Raw genomic sequence first — 21,552 nt, forward strand, 5'->3', positions numbered from 1 at the left:
GCTTAGTCACAAAATAAAACTGAGAAAAAAAATATAACATTATAGACAGTGTAGGAATCCAGCCACACATTGCACTAGATCTTATCTTTCCTGACTTCTTTTCAGAACAGAAATAAATATAAACCCAAGGAATTCTGGACATTAATAAACAATCTCCAACAGCCAGGGCAAATAAGTACCCTTGGCCATCCACTACAGACTCCAACAACACTGTTGCTGATCTGTTTGATCATCACTTCATTCATTCTGTTGAATCATTACTTAGCAATAACAGATGCACTAACCACCAGATAGCCATTATCAAGGCTTCACTTTTGAATCTCTATAGTCATGAAACTCCTCCTTAAATTTAAACAAAGCACACTAGCTCCAGATAATCTGCCTGCAGAATATTTAAAAATTGCAGTAGATGCCATAGGCCCCCCAGATTCCATCCTGATAAATTGATCCATTGCAGAAAAATTGTCTTCCTGAACTATGGAAAAAGTCCTTTATCTTACTACTTTGTAGGGGTGGAAGTTCTTCTGAACTTTCAAATTACAGGCTCATAGCAATCCTCTCTCCATTATCCAAAATTCTTGAGAAATATATTCACTCTCAAGTTCAAAAATACTTAAGCTCTAACAGCATTCTCACACTCAGACAGTATGGTTTCTGTCCTAACCATAATACAACTACTGCCCTGTTCAGCTTTACTAGTATAGTCAATAGTAGCAGGACCTCTGATAAACTTGTTTTCTCACTCTTTCTTGACATATTGAAAGATTTTGACACCACGTCTCACTCATTACTACTTCTAAAACTCTCTGCACTAGGCATCTCTTCCTCATTTTTTTTTTTTGTAGTTTCAAACAGAGCACAAGCAGCGAAATGGAAAGATGATTACTCATCCTTTTTATCCATGTCTTTATCCATGTCTTTAGGGGTCCCACAATGGTCAGGTCTTGGGCCACTGTTATTCAGTCTCTTCAAAAATGATCTTCACTCTGCCACAAAACATGCCACCTTAGTACTATGCAGATGGCTCTCCTCTTACCTGAGCAGCTGAAAACCTTACAGAACTAATAGACATGACATATCCTTTCCAATCTGTTGAATTATGGCCAAATAAAGCTCAACCTCGCCTTACTCGTAAACATCTCTCTGTCCAAATCATCCTTTTCACTATATACTCAGCCAGTAATACAAAAGCAGAGCAGGTCTGACATATTAAATTTCTAGAGGTCACAATAGATAACAAAATGAAATTCGACCACCCTATAATCCAAACAATAAACAAAACCCATCAAAACTTGATTTGTTAGATAGGGCCAAACTACATTTTACTGAAACTGCAAGAAAACACATAGCCACAGCTTTCCTATTATCATCCCTTGTAAATTGTATTGTACAGTATTATATAATATGCCTTTGTTTTACATTTTGTACAGTTATCTTTCATGACTTTATGTTATTTTATAAATCTCAACAAGTGTAAGCATTAATTGGAAATTGTATTTTTGTACTGGTGCTGTTCTCCCAGAGTTTCTGCTGAAAAAAGGGTTTTTTTAGGTCCAGTCAAACAGCCCAGTAAATAAATGCCAATGAATAAATGAATAAATAAATACAAATTTTAAGAGAGTGGTCGCAGATGGGAAAGAAGAACAAAGAAGACCATAGCAGAGACAGGCAAATTGAGGAAACCCAAGGGCAAAAAAAGGGCTTAAAGAAACTAATACAAGAGACAACAATAGACAATGAAAAGGAAAGCGAGAAAATGTGGGGAGTGGGGGGGTGGGATGAAGGTGTCAATTACAAGGAAGATAAATGGAGCTGAAGGATAAGGAGAAGGGAGACAGAAAGAAAAATAGAAATGACAGCAGAAAAGCTGTCAGAAATCCAAAATGATATTTAAGTCAACAATCAAAAGGGAGATGACTTGCAATATGGTTGCACACTGACTAATAACTTAATTTCAGCTCCCCCAGCGTAAAAACAGAAACCCAGAAAAGTGAGCCAGTGAATTTGCCTTTTTGAGTAAATTTCAGTTATTGACTAGAAAGTGTACTGCCTGGATGTAGCAAAGAATAAATTTAGAAAACCTGAAATAAATCAACCACAAAAGGTTAGAATAAAACATTGGCGGTGAAGAATCCTGCAACTTTTCTTGCAAAAAGCAGTCAAGATGTAACTTTGGTGCAAGACATAACTTCCAGTAATCTTGAGGGAAAAAATAAGTCAAATGTGTTCAGAGATGATTAAAATAAACAAAACACTGAAGGAGTATATCAATTCAAATAACAAAAGGATGGAAAGAATGGAAGAAGTTTAAACAGATATTCATATGAGCTGATAAAACTGCCAAAGTCAGAGGCTGAAATAAAGAAAAGACTGGTTGAGTATGAGACTGCTGAAGAAGATATGTTTCAAAAAATGGTAGAAATAGAGACAGAGCATGCAGGTAAAACTGAAATTTTCTGCTGTACCAGAGAAACTGGAAGGAACAGACTGTATTAATTTTATGAAAGCACAAATAAGCAACTGGACTGGTATTCCACAGCAGTTGTTAATTGAAAGGGAACATCATATTTATGCTACAAACCTGGCTCTGAGAAGGTACCCAAGATCTCTAATAATAAAGATGCAATCCTACCAGCATAAAGAGTTGATTCTAACAAAACTGTGGCAGAAGAACAAAGTACTACAAGTTGGAGACAGTACAGTACATCCATCCAGCCAACCATCCATCCATCCATCTATCCATCCAACTACCCCTTTTCTCCGTTTTTGCACATGGGGTCTAGGTGTCACTTCAACAATGACAATCTAGAGAGAAGATTTACATCGCCAGGTGGCTCAGCCTGCCACAGTGGACACAGGAGAGGGTCTGTGGAAAATAATTATGCATTGTACACCAGGCAGAAGAGGAGCAAGTTTATTCCAGCAATCAGAGAATGTCTGAGACAAGTGTCAGATTCAAACTGCTGTATCCAGAATATTTTTTTCTGGTTGATAAAAGTCATTTTTTGATGCAGAACAGGCTATGGAGGAAATACAAAAGTTTGTCCAAAAAGAAGTGAGCTATCAAACAGAAGGGGGCACTGTTTTTTTATTCTTCTGATAATATGCTCATAGAGAGACTTTGCCAATGAAACTTTTTCCAATGGTCCAAAGTAATGTGCTTGAGAGACAGAGAAAAGTATAGGAGTTGACTAGAAGAACCCGGAGAACGCTGGACATGAACAAGAGACTGGAGTTGGGAGATGGAGATCAGGAGGAAGAAAACCAGCAACTCAAAAATTAATGAATAAATGTTGGATTACAAAGCACCAATCACATTTTTATAATAAGACTGAACAAGAAAACCTGGAAATATTGGACTTTTTGAATTTGTTAAATATGTAGGGGACTCCAAAGCATATGCCCTACCTCATGTCATTAATGTTTGGAAGAACGTTATAGAGAGGGGAAGAGGAAGGGAAAAGGTAATAGCTGTAAGTAAATCAAATTTTGTTCTTAACAGTATTTTTATAAAACATGGCATATACTGCATGTTACAAAGTAAAGCATGTTTAGTTATTTTTTGTGTTATAAGGATACTAAAGTAAACAGGTGTCCCCTTCTTTCTTTCTTTCTTTCTTTTTCTTTCTTTCTTTCTTCCTTTCATTTCTTTCTTTATTTCTTTCTTCCTGTTAAGTTTTAAGAAATGTAGGTCCTGCAATGTAAAAAGAGAAGAAAACTTGGACAAAAGTGTGTTTAAGATAATATGCTGTAATCTTGGAATATTAAGATGAGGGACGGGTAGTGAAAGTATACAGATCATGATATAAGTACAATTTATATGCGTTTTCTTACTTTTTCATAGGAGAATGATAGGATTAAGGCCCTTGGCTTGATCTAAAGACAAGTTTTAAGTAGAAGCAAGTAAATAAAAAAACACTGAATGTACTAAAAACTTTTTGTTTAGCAAATAAATGCGCACAGTGCAATATGAGAATTTTGTAGTTGAAGGCAACTGTGTATCTGGTCATGTTTCTATGGTGACAATCTGATTAGAGGGAAATAAAACAGAATACATTTTTCTTTCAATGGACAAAAGATAATGTTTTCTGAAAGCATTTTAGTTGCTTTCTACATTTGGGAGTGAAATAAAGATTAGACAAAAACAGACAGCACTTAGTGCAAGTAAAATCATGGGCTGTACCATGCATCTTAGTATAGGCAACCTTAATTATAGGTCAATTAAAGCCTGTGAGTGTAGCTGTCAATCCAGGACAACTGTTCCTTAGGAGGGTTAGACTTTACTATTTGAAGATGGACATAGTTTTGTGTGTTTGTAATAAGTTAATAGGTTTTGAGGGTGTTCTGGATATGTTTTGTCTCTGTTTGTTTGAAGGGTTTTATTAAAACAAAAAGTCATGTAAGATGTGACATAGGTTCAAATGGATATGACAAGAAACAAGTATATAAAAGATCAACCTGACAAACATTAGTGTATGCATATAAAACAAAAGCTGAAATTAGATATTAAAAAAGCTGTTATACATAACAGGTGGGAAGAATAACTTCTTATCATAATAGCAACACTTTGTATATTAGATAGATTTTTAGCAGTCAATTGCTACTGTCAAGGGAGAAGGATTTTGATGTAGATTTTAAGGAGAATAACAATAGTCACACACAATATTATATTCTTAAAGTAGCAGAAAATACTTTAAGAACTAAGTTAACATAAGAATGGATAAAGGAGATTCTATCAAGAAGGATGAGTAAAATTAGGGGCACAGAGAATAGGCAAGAGGGGGCTAAAATTTACTGGAGAAAACTGGCAAAGGAACCAAGGGATTGGGAACAAATATTTAGAGAGGGAAGGTAATAGAATTGGAAGAGGCCAACAATTAATTTGGACTGCAGGTTAGAAATAAGCCTTCCCTATCGAGGATTGATATCAGAGTACAGACAAAGAAAAAGGAATAGGGAATCCTAAGTGAGAAACCAGCACTGGCAGAGTTTTTAGTAGAATCTGTAACAGAAGCTACTGTTAAATAAGGGGTAATTAGTAGGGCATATAAAATATTGCACACTAGGTATAGGAATCAATCGGGTGGTTACAAAAGGATTAGGAAGAGAGACTGAATAAGCAATTCACAACTTAACAATGGGAGGATATATGTATGGCTCCCAAATATGCAACAAAGTTAAGAAGATTTTAGGATTTTTGCTTAGAAGTGCTTGAATATGTATTTTTATAACCCAAGCAGGCTCCAAAGAATTTTAATTCAGGTAGATGGCAAATGTTGAAGGTGTGATAGGAAAAAAATGAGATGATTGGGAATATATATATATTTTTGGAGTGTAATGAGTTGGCAGACTTTAAAAACTCCCTGCAGACTACTCTGTCAGAAATACTGGGTGAACAAATTAATATAACTAAGAAAATTATTTTCTGACCTGAGATACAGAATCTGAATTGTCTAGACATAGTAAGGCCTTGCTGAATTTAATTCTGGTGGCTGTCAAAAATCAGCTACTAGAAAATGAAAATTAAATTCTAAACTTACCATACTAGAAGTACTGAATATAGTAACAGAGATAAAAAAGTGGGATCTTTAGAAAAGGGTAGGAGCAAATTGCATATAAAAATGGGATGTGTGGGAACAATACACGCAGAATACTGTTTTAAAGGTGGAATGAGGTTTAAGGGAAGGCAGGAACTGAATAAGCTATGTAATATTCAATTGCAAAAGTTAAAAGAAACAGCACGGTCACCATGCAAATGATTAAAAATGTACTTTAATAAAATAAATATTAAATAGATAAGCACTTTCAGAACACACCTTCATCAGATCTACTAACACGTAGTACAATTACACAGTTTAAACTAAACATCCGATCAATGTAAAGCTTTCAACCTCCTCCCCTTCAGAATAGGTTTAAGGGGGACACTTCCATTTAAGCCTGGTGACTTATCATCTTGCAAATCCACTATCCAATTTACTTCAACCATCTCAGTTTTATTTAAAACAGCTTCCCCTCTCATATTGAAATTAATTTTTTTGTAACAATATAAACTCAAAACTATGTGTAGGATAAACTTGTATATGCTTTGCTAGGGCATTAATATTCAATTGCAAATGAAAATATGTCAATATAGCTTTTTTTTTTTTTATCTAAACGTATGATTGCCCATCTCATAAGTAATAATTCAATAAAGATGTTTTTTTTTTTTTTGTTAAAAAAATAATAATATAAAAGGGGATCAGCTCAGGGTGTAAGAGACAGCAATAAGGGTCGCTCTGAAAAGCAAAATAACAGAAAACAATAGAGGTCATACAATAGTATTGGAAGGATTACTGGTGCATGGAAAGGGAAAATAGGAACTTGCCAGTCAAACAAATCTAAAAAGGTGTAAAAGGGGAAGAGAGATAGCAGCCTTGAGGGATGAGGCAGGAGAAAGGATAGAAGAAGAGAAAGAGATCAGGGAAAAATTAGGAAACATTTCCAAAAATTCTACCAGGAATACAAAGGCACAGATAGAATAAATATGAGACAGGGAGAGATTAAGGAACGGTATGAGGTGGCACAAAGCCAAAAACAGAAGTTGTGTAGCTATCCCAGTAGAAAAAGTAAAAAAATAAAGGTGATACTAGAAATGAAACAAAGAAGGATGGGAGGGCTAGAAGGAAACCCAATAATCTGGAAACATTAAATGAGGAAGTTCAGAGAACACATCTTTCCAGAAAACTCTGCAACACCAAAAGGCAAGTGAGGGTAGTGGCAATCTCAAAAGAAAGAGGAACAGGCTAGACTTGGGTAGGTATAGATCAATCTCAGTGATAAGCCCAGATATTAAAATAGTGGCAGAGGTCTTAGCAAGGACAGTGGAATGTAATCCTAATGCAGATAATAAAAAGACCATAAGGTGGAAAAAACTTAGAAATAATTATTTTTATTTTTTGATGTACAAAGATGTAGAGAAGGAAATACTCTTCCTTGATCTGCAAAAGGCATTCAATACAGTAAGATGGAAATTCTTCTGGCTGGTTCTGGGTGGAAGTGTAAAGGGGAATTATTAAGTGGGTCAAGGCAATTTACCTACAACTACAGACTGAGATAATAAATAGTAGAGCATCAAGGCTGCCCATTGTCTGCAGAACCTTTCACCCTGGTAAGAGAACTACAGATAAAAGTCAGGAAGCAACTGACAAGCTAGGAAGCAGAAAAACAGATAAAATCACACTTCTAATGTCTGGATATAACTGTATGTCCTTATCTGAGAATGTAAACAAGGCACAAAAAAGGATATTCTAGATACTGAATGCATTTGAGGCAGTCTCTCATTTAAGATGTAGTACAGAGACAATAGCTTTATCAGCTATAAGTAATGGAAAATGCAAAGGTGGATAGGGTTGGTCAGAGTGTTGGAGTGGTGGGAGCACCCTGGAAAATGCCATTAAGAAAAACCTGGATGAGATAGAGTCAAAACCTATAGAAATACTGAAGAGAGGTGGGAAAAATATGCACCCAACTAGGAAGAGTGAATGCAGTGCAATTAAGGATACTCCTGGTTATCTCATGTATACTGAAGCACATGCCAGTAAATCAAAGTCAGGAAGCCCTGAGAAACATACAGAAGGAAATAAAAAAATGCATGGAGGAAGGAAAGGGGAAAGGCAGCAGCAAATAATAGTATGACACTAGGAAGGATGATAAAACCCATACCCGTGTGATGACACCCATACCCATTCGATAACACCCATATCCAAGTGATAACACCCATACCCACGTGATAACATAGGTTCATAGGTTCATAGGTAGGTACTAGGCTATTGGCCCTAGGGCCTATACAAGCCTAGCCAAAAAGGTACCCTGGCTTTTGCCACCCAAGAAAATTATTTTCCTGTGCCCCTGTCAAGCAGAACCACAGAAGTGATCCCCGGGGTGAATTTCCTATTACCCATCCAATCATCAAGATTTTTCTTGAAGAGTGCTAATGAGGAGCTCTGTTTGACATAGATAGGTAGTCTGTTCCAGAGTATGGGAAGTCTCTGGGACAGGAATCTATTCCTCCAGCATGTTCTGTTTATTGTGGTGACAAGGTTTAGGTCCCTAGAGTGTGTAGCTTGGAGGGATTGGGATTTCTTTAAGTGGAGCATGTCCAACAGCTCTGGGTTTGACATAGCTTTGTATGTTAGGCAGAGATTGCCTCTGAGAAGGTGATATGCGACAGAGTAAAGCTGGAGTTTTTTGAGACGGTCTGTGTAAGGCATCTGTTTGAGGCCAATAATCCTCTTTGTGAGGTATTTTTGCGGCCTTTCCAGTTGTTGTAGATGTCTTGTGAGGTACATACCAAAAGGAGCGCCATACTATATAATGGGTCTAATGAGTGATGAGTAGAGGGGAACAATGACCTCTTTTTTTCTGGATGAGAAACCTTTTGTGATGAGGTGTGCCATGTAGAAGGATTTCCTGACCACTGTGGCGATATGATTATCAAAGGAGAGACTACTGTCCACCTGTGTCCCAAGGTCTCTTATCACACTTTCAGTGTTAAGTAGACTACCGCCTATGTGGTAGTTCATGGGTACAGAGTTTTTACCAAAGGGGATGACAATGCACTTTTTGGCATTGAGCTTGAGACCATGGCTTTGACACCAAGCATCTGTCTCACTGAGGCCCTTTTGTAGGATGTCCACATCATTAGGAGTTTCGATTATGGCTCCTAGTTTGCAGTCATCTGCAAATTTAGTTAGCCAAAGACCTTCTGTGTTAGTCTGTACTTCAGAGAAGTAGATACCAAACAGGAAAGGTCCCAGGACTGAACCCTGTGGTACTCCACTTGTCACTGGTCTGATGTCTGATTTGGAGTCTGCTACTTTCACAGTGTGGGTTCTGTCAGTAAGCCAGTTGGCAACCCACCTTGTGACATAGGGATTTATACCCAGTCTAGTGAGTCTATCTATAATTCCAGAGTGGGGGACGGTGTCAAACGCCTTGGAAGATCTAGATAGGCTGTGTGAATCACCTTACCCTCATCTATGGCTTTGGTGACTACTTCAAAGCAGTCTATCAGGTTTAGGAGACATGATCTGCCTTTTACAAACCCAAACTGTGTGGGGTCCAGAGTTTGGAGATCTCCAATGTCTTTGTTTATGAGTTCCATGATGATACGTTCCATGGCCTTGCAGACCAAGCCATGGAATGTATCCATGCTCACATGACAATGCCCATACCCACACGATAACACCCATATCCACATACCCTTTAATATACATCATTACATGGTATAAGGAAGAAGGGGAGTCTGCATCAAGAAGAAACCAATAAGAAAATAAATTAAGACCCATAAGTCTGGCCAACCTCATCTGTAAGGTTACGGATAAGATCATTAAATAATTAATAAATATAGACATAGGTAAGCTACAAACTCTTGACCCAAGCTATTCCTGCTTGCTTAACTTGGTCATCTTCATCAAGGAGGTAACCGAAGCAATGGATGAGGAAAAATCATTACACTCCAAATATCGGAAGCTCACATAAGCATTTAACAACAACACATACTCAAGTATTAATCCCTATGTAATTCATTGGATAGCAAAATGGCTCATAAACAGAATCCAGGAAATTAAGGTAGGAGGTTGTACCTCTTCCAAAGGACCTGTCACTGGCGGTGTACCCCAAGGTTCAGTCCTTGGGCCACTCCTCTTTGGCATTTACTTCTTGGAGGTCAAAGCCTATGTAAAGGGTTTGCAGTTGACTGTAAACTCAGTGCCATCATATTTATTTTTTATTTATTTTCCTTTTGTTTACCAGGTTTGATTGTCTGGGTTTAGTCAAAAGTACCTTTCCAGAGGTGGCCCCGGGAGAAAAGCTCCAACATATTACAAAAGTTCTTAAACAGACATTCTGTAATATACATGAACAGGCATTAAATAATATGCATTAGCAATTAAACAGACATTTGTTTATTAGATTGCAGTCATATGAAATAAAGGCAACAATTACGGTATAAAAGATACTTATGCGTCTTGTGGATGTTGAACATTGAGTACTTGAACAGGTGTGTTAGTGGGTTTGTCAAATCATAACAGATAATAGATCCTATGATTAATGACTAGAAATAAAAAAAAATAGAAGCGAGGGAAGAAACTCAGTAGGACAGAAAATGTTAATATTGTAGTTAACAGGTGGGTTACTAGGCAGGTGCAGAGTCAATTATATATGGCTATCACAGGGTTTATAATAGAAGTATAGAGGTGGGAGATCAGTGTCACAAAGTTATGTATATGACTGTGAGAGTCAAGCAAAACTACTCAGGCATTGGTGAAGAGTGATGGTGGGGCTTAGGATTCCAAGATAAGAGAAAAGATTTGATGATATGACAAGCTGAAGATAATAGTAGCATGCTTCTTGGAGATCTACAGGAGCAGATCGATTGATTCAATAGCGGAAGTTTTAGCAAAATTTTAAATGAGGTAACATTCAAAATGGATTTCAGTGATAGTGGGACGTTGTTCCATAGTTCAGCTACTCCATTTGAACATAAAGAGTCACCTTATAGTGAAAAGTGATTTTTCACTCGAGTGTAAAATTCTGTTCAGGTTGTTGTGTTCTGTTACATTGTGTCAGAGTTGCCAGCAAACTAAATTTCATGGCAGGTAACAGCTGGTATCTTCAGTAATGTAAAAGTGTACACAGAAATAGTACCCTGTAATGCAGCTCTGAGAACACACTAGAAATACCAGTGGAATCCCTCACCAAAGGTAGCACTATACTAATCATCAGAATGGCAGGTGTCACTAATTAGTATCAATATGGCACGCGCTTGTGAACAAAGTGTTGTACTTCACACAGATGAGCTGTGTGGTGCTCTTTTGACAACCATACTGACTATATAGTAGGCTGAGCTGTAGCATGTGGGTACCTTCTGTATTCTCAGGTAAATTAGTCCCTGTCAGACTATGAAGTCTGAATGAACATTCAGTGCCAACCACTAGAAGAATACAGGTGTATGGTAGACTGCATCTTAAATCATATCAGTAGAAGCACCTATACAAAAAGAAAGCCGAACGCTGTAGTAAAACACAGGCACACAAAACAAAATAATTACATTGGTGTCACCTTGGAAAAAGACCAGTGACCAATAACAAAGATGCTGTTATAACAGCTATAAAATAAATAAAATGAGCTTTCATAATATTGCACAGTGGTAATGCACTGAATTGACCACAACTCTCCAGATAGCCAAAAAATATTTTGTCCAGCTGTTGTCTGAATTACTGTAATCCATTACAGAGTTCCAAGCTCTGCTCGTGCTGAGAACAGATGTATTTATATAAGCAAACAGCTGCATTTACCTGCAACAGTTATTTTTATATTTATATTTATATTAATTAGTCCATTAGTGGCTAAAAGGCACATGCCACATAGCCTGGGCAATAATACTTCTACCGCTAATTAAATATTCAAAATTATACAAATTCCAATTGTTGATATGCACCTAAAACATGGCTGAAATTGTACATTAGTGATCACATCATATAAACAGCATAAAAAAAACAGTGGCTGAATATTATCATAGAGACAGTTCCTACTTTGTGATATCCTACATGTGTGGCATCAAAGTCCAGTTAGACAAGTCTACATGCACAAAAATCTTTTATGTACCTCATTCTTTGACTTTGCCTAAATTTTTTGCCCACTGATGCATGCCAAATGCGATTTCACCTTGCATAAAATTTATTGAAATGTACTGATGCATGCTATAAGCATAATTTCATACAAAGCACTGCAAATATTGGTTGCAATTACCTGACTGTAGTGCAGAACAGTATAAATGACAGGAGGGGTATAAGTGCAGAAGGGTATAAATGATAGGAGGGGCGTAAGCCTAGTTTATAATAAGAAACTACACAAACAACATCTCTGTCTCTCTCTCTTGTGTGTGTGTGTGTTCATGCCAATAAATAACAACAATAACTATACAGCTGCATTCCTAATATACAAACAAAAATGTGACTTTTGTGATAACAACTATATGCAGTAAAGAACTCTGAAAAATGGCCAAAAAAAGATAATGAACCCAAAAAAACAAAAACTGATTTAAGTCATTGAGGGGCATCACTTGCATGAAGCAGTTTATTAAACGTTATAGCCTTCATCCACTGTCCCTCCAGATGGTGTGTCAGACAGCTAATATTATGGTATATTACAATGATAACTGACCCTGAAGAATCAAGAGTGTGATTCAGGTGGTTAAAGAAGCTCACATTTTACTGTAAAGCATTCCAGTCATTAAACTGCCAGTAAAAGTAAAATAAAGATAATGACCCCAAAAACCAGATTGATGATTTTTGATCAGGGACAGATGCAGTCACTGTGGGTATTAACACAAAAGGAAATACTCAGTACTTCTGTGACATAAAAGGAAACCAGTAATGCAAACAGTAGGATCGTTGATGTTCAACAGTTAACTATCAGAATAGTTAATTCAAACTTAAATTCCCATTGATTATTGACCTTAAGTGAGGGCTGGGTTCATATTCCAATGCTGAAGATGTCAGCTTCTAAAATGAATTTAGATATTTGTAAAGAGCCAGCCACCAAGTCTTGAGCAAATCCTGATACAGTCACAAAGTCCAAAAATAAGTAAAACAGATAAGGACAGTATCAGGAACACACAACAGGCAATAAAATCACTAAAAACGACAATTTATTGCAATATACAGGATAAGAGCTTTCACAACAACCCCAATTACCGCTTCATCAGACAGCACAAAAAAGAAAATCAGCACTTAAATACAGAAAAGCACCAATCAGAGGCATCCAATGTTTGCACCCACCCCCTTGTTAAAACACAATTAAATCATTGATAAAAATGTGCAATAAAACACACTATATACATACTACTTAGAACCAGGATTACATAGAACAATTAAAAACATTCATAGCTCTAAAACTCACTTAAATAACCTCCGGGACTTCAGAATGGGCTTTAGAGGAACTTGCCCATTCAATCCTTTCCCTTTATGGGCCTGCATTCTCAAGATCCATCTTAATTCAAGGTTTTCAGTATGATTTCTAATGTCACCCATTCTCATAGAGTCGAAAGTCCTGTCAATGACTCTAAACATAAAGAAATGATGTTCACCTTCCATCATAACATGTTTCGCTAATACATTTGATTCATACTTAATCCTAATCGCATATAGATGCTCTCTTATTCTGTCCCTCATCCTACGATTATATTTCCCTACATAAAATGACGAGCATTCCACACAATGGGCCAGATATATGATCTTTGGTGTTACAGTCCGCACAAACTTTAAACTGAAACCTCTTCCCATCACTAGGACTCAAAAAAGTATTAGACTCAATATGAATGCAATATTGACAATTACCACAAGGGGAAGTATTCACCAACTGGCCATCTTTATTCCTATCTACATACCTATCAGGATAACACAACATCTGTTTGAGATTCTTCTGATTTCTATATTTGAATCTCGGCCTCTCACCAACCACAGCTTTAATCTTCTCGTCCGTTAATAAAATGGGCCAATAGCTACGAAAGACATCAGTAACCATATTAACATCATTACTGTATTCTATTGAGACACTTAACTGATGACTACTAGATCTAGAAGGTGTCTCTATATTGGGTACCTCTCCAAAATATGGTCTAGCTCTAGTAGGTCCCAGTTGTGCACTAGCATGTAATCCAAGGTCTATTTCCCTGTTCTTATACCCTCTCTTATTAAATTGCTCTCAAGTTTACTACCTCCCTACCAAATCCTTCATCATTCATATTCAGCCTTAAGACACGCATGCCCTGTCCCTTTACTATATTACGGAACACATGGGGTGGGTGCATGCTAGTGCGCTGTAATAGAAAATTCCTGTGACATTCTTTTCTAAATAAACTGGTACTAAATGTCCCTTCTGCCGATCTATCAATCCTAATATCCAAAAATCCAAGAATTCATGAAGTTTCTCAATGCTTCGTCTCCATAGCAAATAAATATCATCGACAAATCTGTTGTAAAACTAATACAACTCGAAAAATCATGCTCATTTAATACAAACATGTTTTCCCACTGACACATGACCATATTGGCATAGCTATTGGCACAAGAAATGCCCATAGCTACGCCTGAAGTCTGGAGATAGTATCTGCCATTGAACAAGAACACATTGTTCTCAAGAATAGTCTCAATGAGAAGACAAATCAAATCTATTTGTCTGTCATCGTATTCACTATAGAGGTGTAAATACCTACTAACAAACTCAATGCCTATATTATTTGGAATGACAGTGAAGAGCGACTGTACATCCATAGTCACCATCCAGCAGTCTCATGGAACATCCTCTGAATGAACATGTCTATATAAATTTTGAAGGAAATGTCTAGAGTCCCTTAATACTACATTAGATAAATCTAGTATAGGTCTAAGCTTCTTTTCAACAAAAATAGAGAACGGTTCTGTTGCCCATCCTGCACCCGCTACTGTAGGCCTAAAAGGAGGTGTGACAGGATTTTATGGATCTTGGGCAGGCCATGAAAGGTGGGAACACATGTTTAATCTACAGTTAAATACTTTGCAATGTCAGCAGTAATACATTGATTCAAAACACAGTCCTGTATAACATCATGTATCTGAAGGATCCTCTGTTTGATTCCTTTAAAGTCAGTCTCCGTATACACAGATACATCAGTCAATAAAGCTGTAATGCTCTCAAAATAATAATTACTGTCCATTATAACAATGGCCCCACCTTTATCTGCAAGGCAAATTACAGTGTTATTATCATTACCTAGTCCTTGTAAGGCTTCCCTTTCTGAATTTGATAAATTATTAAAATTACATCCTCTAACATTATTAAATGAACTAAGTAAATCATCCTCACACAGCCTGACAAATGCTTCTACCAACGGATGATTCTGTGGTAGAAATGTGCTCAGTTTTCTAAATACAGAGTCATGACATACAGCACTTTCAGCATTCCCATTAAAGAGAAGTTTCAGCATTAAGTTTCTACTAAAAAGACTTAAGTCAATCAATGTCTTTGCATCATCTGCTTTTGTAGCAGGAATAAAAGAGAGGCCTTTACTTAATACTGATAGTTCAGATACAGTCAATGCTCTATTTGAAATATTATACACTAGGGACTGTTCACCTGCTGCCCCATTTTCTTTATTGTCCTGTTGCCCTCCATGTTCAGGGCCTGTTTCCATTTCTTCCTCCCTTGCTGTTGATTGATGAGCCCTAGTTCAACCGTATAGGTAGAGGAAGACAACAAAAAAACTGTTGAATCGCTGCCACATCCTTAACAGATTCATTAGTAACTCTACAGGTAGTAGGAGGCACTTTCCTCCTTACTACAGGCTCACCAGAAGGGCCATCCTCCTTCCCTTTTGGGGTAGAAGAAACAGAAGTATGAAACAAAGCATTATCAGCCTCAGACACATCAGTTCATTCAGTATTCACTGTATTTATATTCTCCAGTCTACTAAACAGACCGCTACCTCTATCAGTCGAAGCAGAGTGTTTGCTATTATTATCTGTCTAATTGCCTTTGTTTGTCGAGGCCAAGAGAACACATGTCCCAACTTAAAGTCTCTAAGGTCTCTTTCCAATTTCCTCTTTTTTTGAGCCAGAAGTCTCTTTTCATACATAGCTAAATTATCTATTAACTCGCAGAGCCGCACATCAACCAGTTCTGCGGATGCAAGGCCATAAACCTTGCCCCGTTGTATTTTGATTGAATTAATCAGCTCTGCCTCCACTGGCTTGAAAAATTCAATAAGCAATTTAATATAATTGAAACTTACATCTGGGTTCAGTTTCTGCCACTTTGCTAGTAGCTCCGGATACTGGTTGCCGTATGTCGGCATGGTAAAACTCTCAATCCCCTCTGTACAACACCATGCTGAAGACACACCTCTAAATGATGATGTTGGTGCTGGCGGCATTTCAAATGATACAGGTCATTCTCCAATGTACGGAGCTTAAAGTGGACCATTCTATCTGCTTCATTAATCCCCTCAGCCACCAGTTGTGTACCAATAAAGGTCAGCTCAAGAAGTGGATTATCATCCTCCACCAAAAACCTGTTAAGTCAGCCAATATTCTGTTCAACAGAACAGTTCTCCATACCTTCTTGCTCAGCCGCCATGCTCCCAAGCCAGCGGAATAAAACAATGTTTAAAGTAAAGAGCAAGCCACCAAGTCTTGAGCAAATCCTGATACAGTCACAAAGTCCAAAAATAAGTAAAACAGATAAGGACAGTATCAGGAACACACAGCAGGCAATAAATCACTAAAAACGACAATTTATTGCAATATACAGGATAACAGCTTTCACAACAACCCCAATTACCGCTTCATCAGACAGCACAAAAAAGAAAATCAGCACTTAAATACAGAAAAGCACCAATCAGAGGCATTCAATGTTTTCACCCACCCCCTTGTTAAAACACAATTAAATCATTGATAAAAATGTGCAATAAAATACACTATATACATACTACTTAGAACCAGGATTACATAGAACAATAAAAAACATTCATAGCTCTAAAACTCACTTAAATAACCTCCAGGACTTCAGAATGGGCTTTAGAGGAACTTGCCCATTCAATCCTTTCCCTTTATGGGCCTGCATTCTCAAGATCCATCTTAATTCAAGGTTTTCAGTATGATTTCTAATGTCACCCATTCTCATAGAGTCGAAAGTCCTGTCAATGACTCTAAACATAAAGAAATGATGTTCACCTTCCATCATAACATGTTTCGCTAATACATTTGATTCATACTTAATCCTAATCGCATATAGATGCTCTCTTGTTCTGTCCCTCATCCTACGATTATATTTCCCTACATAAAATGACGAGCATTCCATACAATGGGCCAGATATATGATCTTTGGTGTTACAGTCCGCACAAGCTTTAAACTGAAACCTCTTCCCATCATTAGGACTCAAAAAAGTATTAGACTCAATATGTATGCAATATTGACAATTACCACAAGGGGAAGTATTCACCAACTGGCCATCTTTATTCCTATCTACATGCCTATCAGGATAACACAACATCTGTTTGAGATTCTTCTGATTTCTATATTTGAATCTCGGCCTCTCACCAACCACAGCTTTAATCTTCTCGTCCGTTAATAAAATGGGCCAATGCCTACGAAAGACATCAGTAACCATATTAACATCATTACTGTATTCTATTGAGACACTTAACTGATGACTACTAGATCTAGAAGGTGTCTCTATATTGGGTACCTCTCCAAAATATGGTCTAGCTCTAGTAGGTCCCAGTTGTGCACTAGCATGTAATCCAAGGTCTATTTCCCTGTTCTTATACCCTCTCTTATTAAATTGCTCTCAAGTTTACTACCTCCCTACCAAATCCTTCATCATTCATATTCAGCCTTAAGACACGCATGCCCTGTCCCTTTACTATATTACGGAACACATGGGGTGGGTGCATGCTAGTGCGCTGTAATAGAAAATTCCTGTGACATTCTTTTCTAAATAAACTGGTACTAAATGTCCCTTCTGCCGATCTATCAATCCTAATATCCAAAAATCCAAGAATTCATGAAGTTTCTCAATGCTTCGTCTCCATAGCAAATAAATATCATCGACAAATCTGTTGTAAAAACTAATACAACTCGAAAAATCATGCTCATTTAATACAAACATGTTTTCCCACTGACACATGACCATATTGGCATAGCTATTGGCACAAGAAATGCCCATAGCTACGCCAGAAGTCTGGAGATAGTATCTGCCATTGAACAAGAACACATTGTTCTCAAGAATAGTCTCAATGAGAAGACAAATCAAATCTATTTGTCTGTCATCGTATTCACTATAGAGGTGTAAATACCTACTAACAAACTCAATGCCTATATTATTTGGAATGACAGTGAAGAGCGACTGTACATACATAGTCACCATCCAGCAGTCTCATGGAACATCCTCTGATTGAACATGTCTATATAAATTTTGAAGGAAATGTCTAGAGTCCCTTAACACTACATTGGATAAATCTAGTATAGGTCTAAGCTTCTTTTCAACAAAAATAGAGAATGGTTCTGTTGCTCATCCTGCACCCGCTACTACAGGCCTAAAAGGAGGTATGATAGGATTTTTATGGATCTTGGGAAGGCCATGAAAGGTGGGAACACATGGTAAATCTACAGTTAAATACTCAGCAATGTCAGCAGTAATACATTGATTCAAAACACAGTAATGTATAACATCATGTATCTGAAAGATCCACTGTTTGATCCCTTCATAGTAAGTCTCCATATACACAGATGCATCAGTCAATAAAGCTGTAATGCTCTCAAAATAATAATTACTGTCCATTATAACAATGGCTCCGCATTTATCTGTGGGGCGAATTACAATACTATTATCATTACATAGTCCTTGTAAGGCTTCTCTTTCTGAATTCGATAAATTATTAAAATTACATCCTCTAACATTATTAAATGAACTAAGTAAATCATCCTCACACAGCCTGACAAATGCTTCTACCAACAGATGATTCTATGGTAGAAATGTGCTCAGTTTTCTAAATACAGAGTCATGACATACAGCACTTTCAGCATTCCCATTAAAGAGAAGTTTCAGCATTAAGTTTCTACTGAAAAGACTTAAGTCAATCAATGTCTTTGCATCATCTGCTTTTGTAGCATGAATAAAAGAGAGGCCTTTACTTAATACTGATAGTTCAGATACAGTCAATGCTCTATTTGAAATATTATACACTAGGGACTGTTCACCTGCTGCCCCATTTTCTTTATTGTCCTGTTGCCCTCCATGTTCAGGGCCTGTTTCCATTTCTTCCTCCCTTGCTGTTGATTGATGAGCCCTGGTTCAACCGTATAGGTAGAGGAAGACAACAAAAAAACTGTTGAATCACTGCCACATCCTTAACAGATTCATTAGTAAATCTACAGGTAGTAGGAGGCACTTTCCTCCTTACTACAGGCTCACCAGAAGGGCTATCCTCCTTCCCTTTTGGGGTAGAAGAAACAGAAGTATGAAATAAAGCATTATCAGCCTCAGACACATCAGTTCATTCAGTATTCACTGTATTTATATTCTCCAGTCTACTAAACAGACCGCTACCTCTATCAGTCGAAGCAGAGTGTTTCCTATTATTATCTGTCTGACTAATTGCCTTTGTTTGTCGAGGCCAAGAGAACACATGTCCCAACTTAAAGTCTCTAAGGTCTCTTTTCAATTTTCTCTTTTTTTGAGCCAGAAGTCTCTTTTCATACATACCTAAATTATCTATTAACTCACAGAGCCGCACATCAACCAGTTCTGCGGATGCAAGGCCATAGACCTCGCCCCATTGTATTTTGATTGAATTAATCAGCTCTGCCTCCACTGGCTTGAAAATTTCAATAAGCAATTTAATATAATTGAAACTTACATCTGGGTTCAGTTTCTGCCACTTTGCTAGTAGCTCTGGATACTGGTTGCCATATGTCGGCATGGTTAAAACTCTCAATCCCCTCGGTACAACACCATGCTGAAGACACGCCTCTAAATGATGACGTTGGTGCTGGCGGCATTTCAAATGATACAGGTCATTCTCCAATGTACGGAGCTTAAAGTGGACCATTCTATCTGATTCATTAATCCCCTCAGCCACCAGTTGTGTACCAATAAAGGTCAGCTCAAGAAGTGGATTATCATCCTCCACCAAAAACCTGTTAAGTCAGCCAATATTCTGTTCAACAGAACAGTTCTCCATACCTTCTTGCTCAGCCGCCATGCTCCCAAGCCAGCGGAATAAAACAATGTTTAAAGTAAAGAGCAAGCCACCAAGTCTTGAGCAAATCCTGATACAGTCACAAAGTCCAAAAATAAGTAAAGCAGATAAGGACAGTATCAGGAACACACAGCAGGCAATAAAATCACTAAAAACGATGATTTATTGCAATATACAGGATAAGAGCTTTCACAACAACCCCAATTACCGCTTCATCAGACAGCACAAAAAAGAAAATCAGCACTTAAATACAGAAAAGCACCAATCAGAGGCATTCAATGTTTTCAACCACCCCCTTGTTAAAACACAATTAAATCATTGATAAAAATGTGCAATAAAACACACTATATACATACTACTTAGAACCAGGATTTCATAGAACAATAAAAAACATTCATAGCTCTAAAACTCACTTAAATAACCTCCGGGACTTCAGAATGGGCTTTAGAGGAACTTGCCCATTCAAACCATTTTATGTAGGGAAATGTAATTGTAGGATGAGGGATAGAATAAGAGAGCATCTATATGCGATTAGGATTAAGTATGAATCAAATGCATTAGCGAAACATGTTATGATGGAAGGTGCACATCATTTCTTTATGTTTAGAGCCACTGACAGGACTTTCGACTCTATGAGAATGGGTGACATTAGAAATCATACTGAAAACCTTGAATTAAGATGGATCTTGAGAATGCAGGCCCATAAAGGGAAAGGTTTGAATGGGCAAGTTCCTCTAAAGCCCATTCTGAAGTCCCGGAGGTTATTTAAGTGAGTTTTAGAGCTATGAATGTTTTTTATTGTTCTATGTAATCCTGGTTCTAAGTAGTATGTATATAGTGTGTTTTATTGCACATTTTTATCAACGATTTAATTGTGTTTTAACAAGGGGGTGGGTGCAAACATTGGATGCCTCTGATTGGTGCTTTTCTATATTTACATACTGATTTTCTTTTTTGTGCTATCCGATGAAGCGGTAATTGGGGTTGCCGTGAAAGCTCTTATCCTGTATATTGCAATAAATTGTCGTTTTTAGTGATTTTATTGCCTGTTGTGTGTTCCTGATACAGTCCTTACTGCTTTACATATTTAGATATTTGGTTTATGATGAAGAAATTGCAGCTAAAACATTTTCCTTAAAACCTGATTATGTGGTGAACAGTGCAGTTCTATGGTCTTGTTTCAGCAAGTGGCTATGTATGGAGATAGTTATTTAACTGAGAACACGGTTTTCTATAAATGCTTTATAGATTACTAAATTTTGATTGCAAAAGTTAAAGAGAGAGATTTCACAGATTTTTTGTGATATCAAAATGTAAGTAAATCAGTTTGGAATCTCATTTAATTATTATACACCCACATGGAGCACAGACTAATTAGATGTGGGTATCTATCTAGAGATTGGTAGAATTCAGACTACATTATACAGAAGACCAATTTCTACTAATACTTCCCCTTTGCCACTACTGTCCATGTTCCTTAATTGGTTAAGTCATTACTTCATGGGGAATTTGTACATGCTCCAAGCTTAAGCACAAAAGAGCAGGAATTCCAGAGGGTAGCTTCAGGTGTACTACAAGGTGGCCACTGTGGTGCAGTGATTAGCATGTCTGCCTCACAGCAAGAGGCTCTCTGGTTTGATCCTCAACTGGGGTGCCTTCTGTGCGGAGTCTGCATGTCCCTCCCTGTGGCTGCGTGGGTTTCCTCCCACATCCCAAAGACATGGTGTAGTAGGTGTGAGTGTGTGTGTGTGTGTGTGTGCGCATGTGTGTG

This window comes from Protopterus annectens, chromosome 5.part1 (assembly GCF_019279795.1).
Source record: "Protopterus annectens isolate FY-2018-M chromosome 5.part1, PAN1.0, whole genome shotgun sequence".
In the NCBI taxonomy this organism is placed as follows: Eukaryota; Metazoa; Chordata; order Ceratodontiformes; family Protopteridae; genus Protopterus; species Protopterus annectens.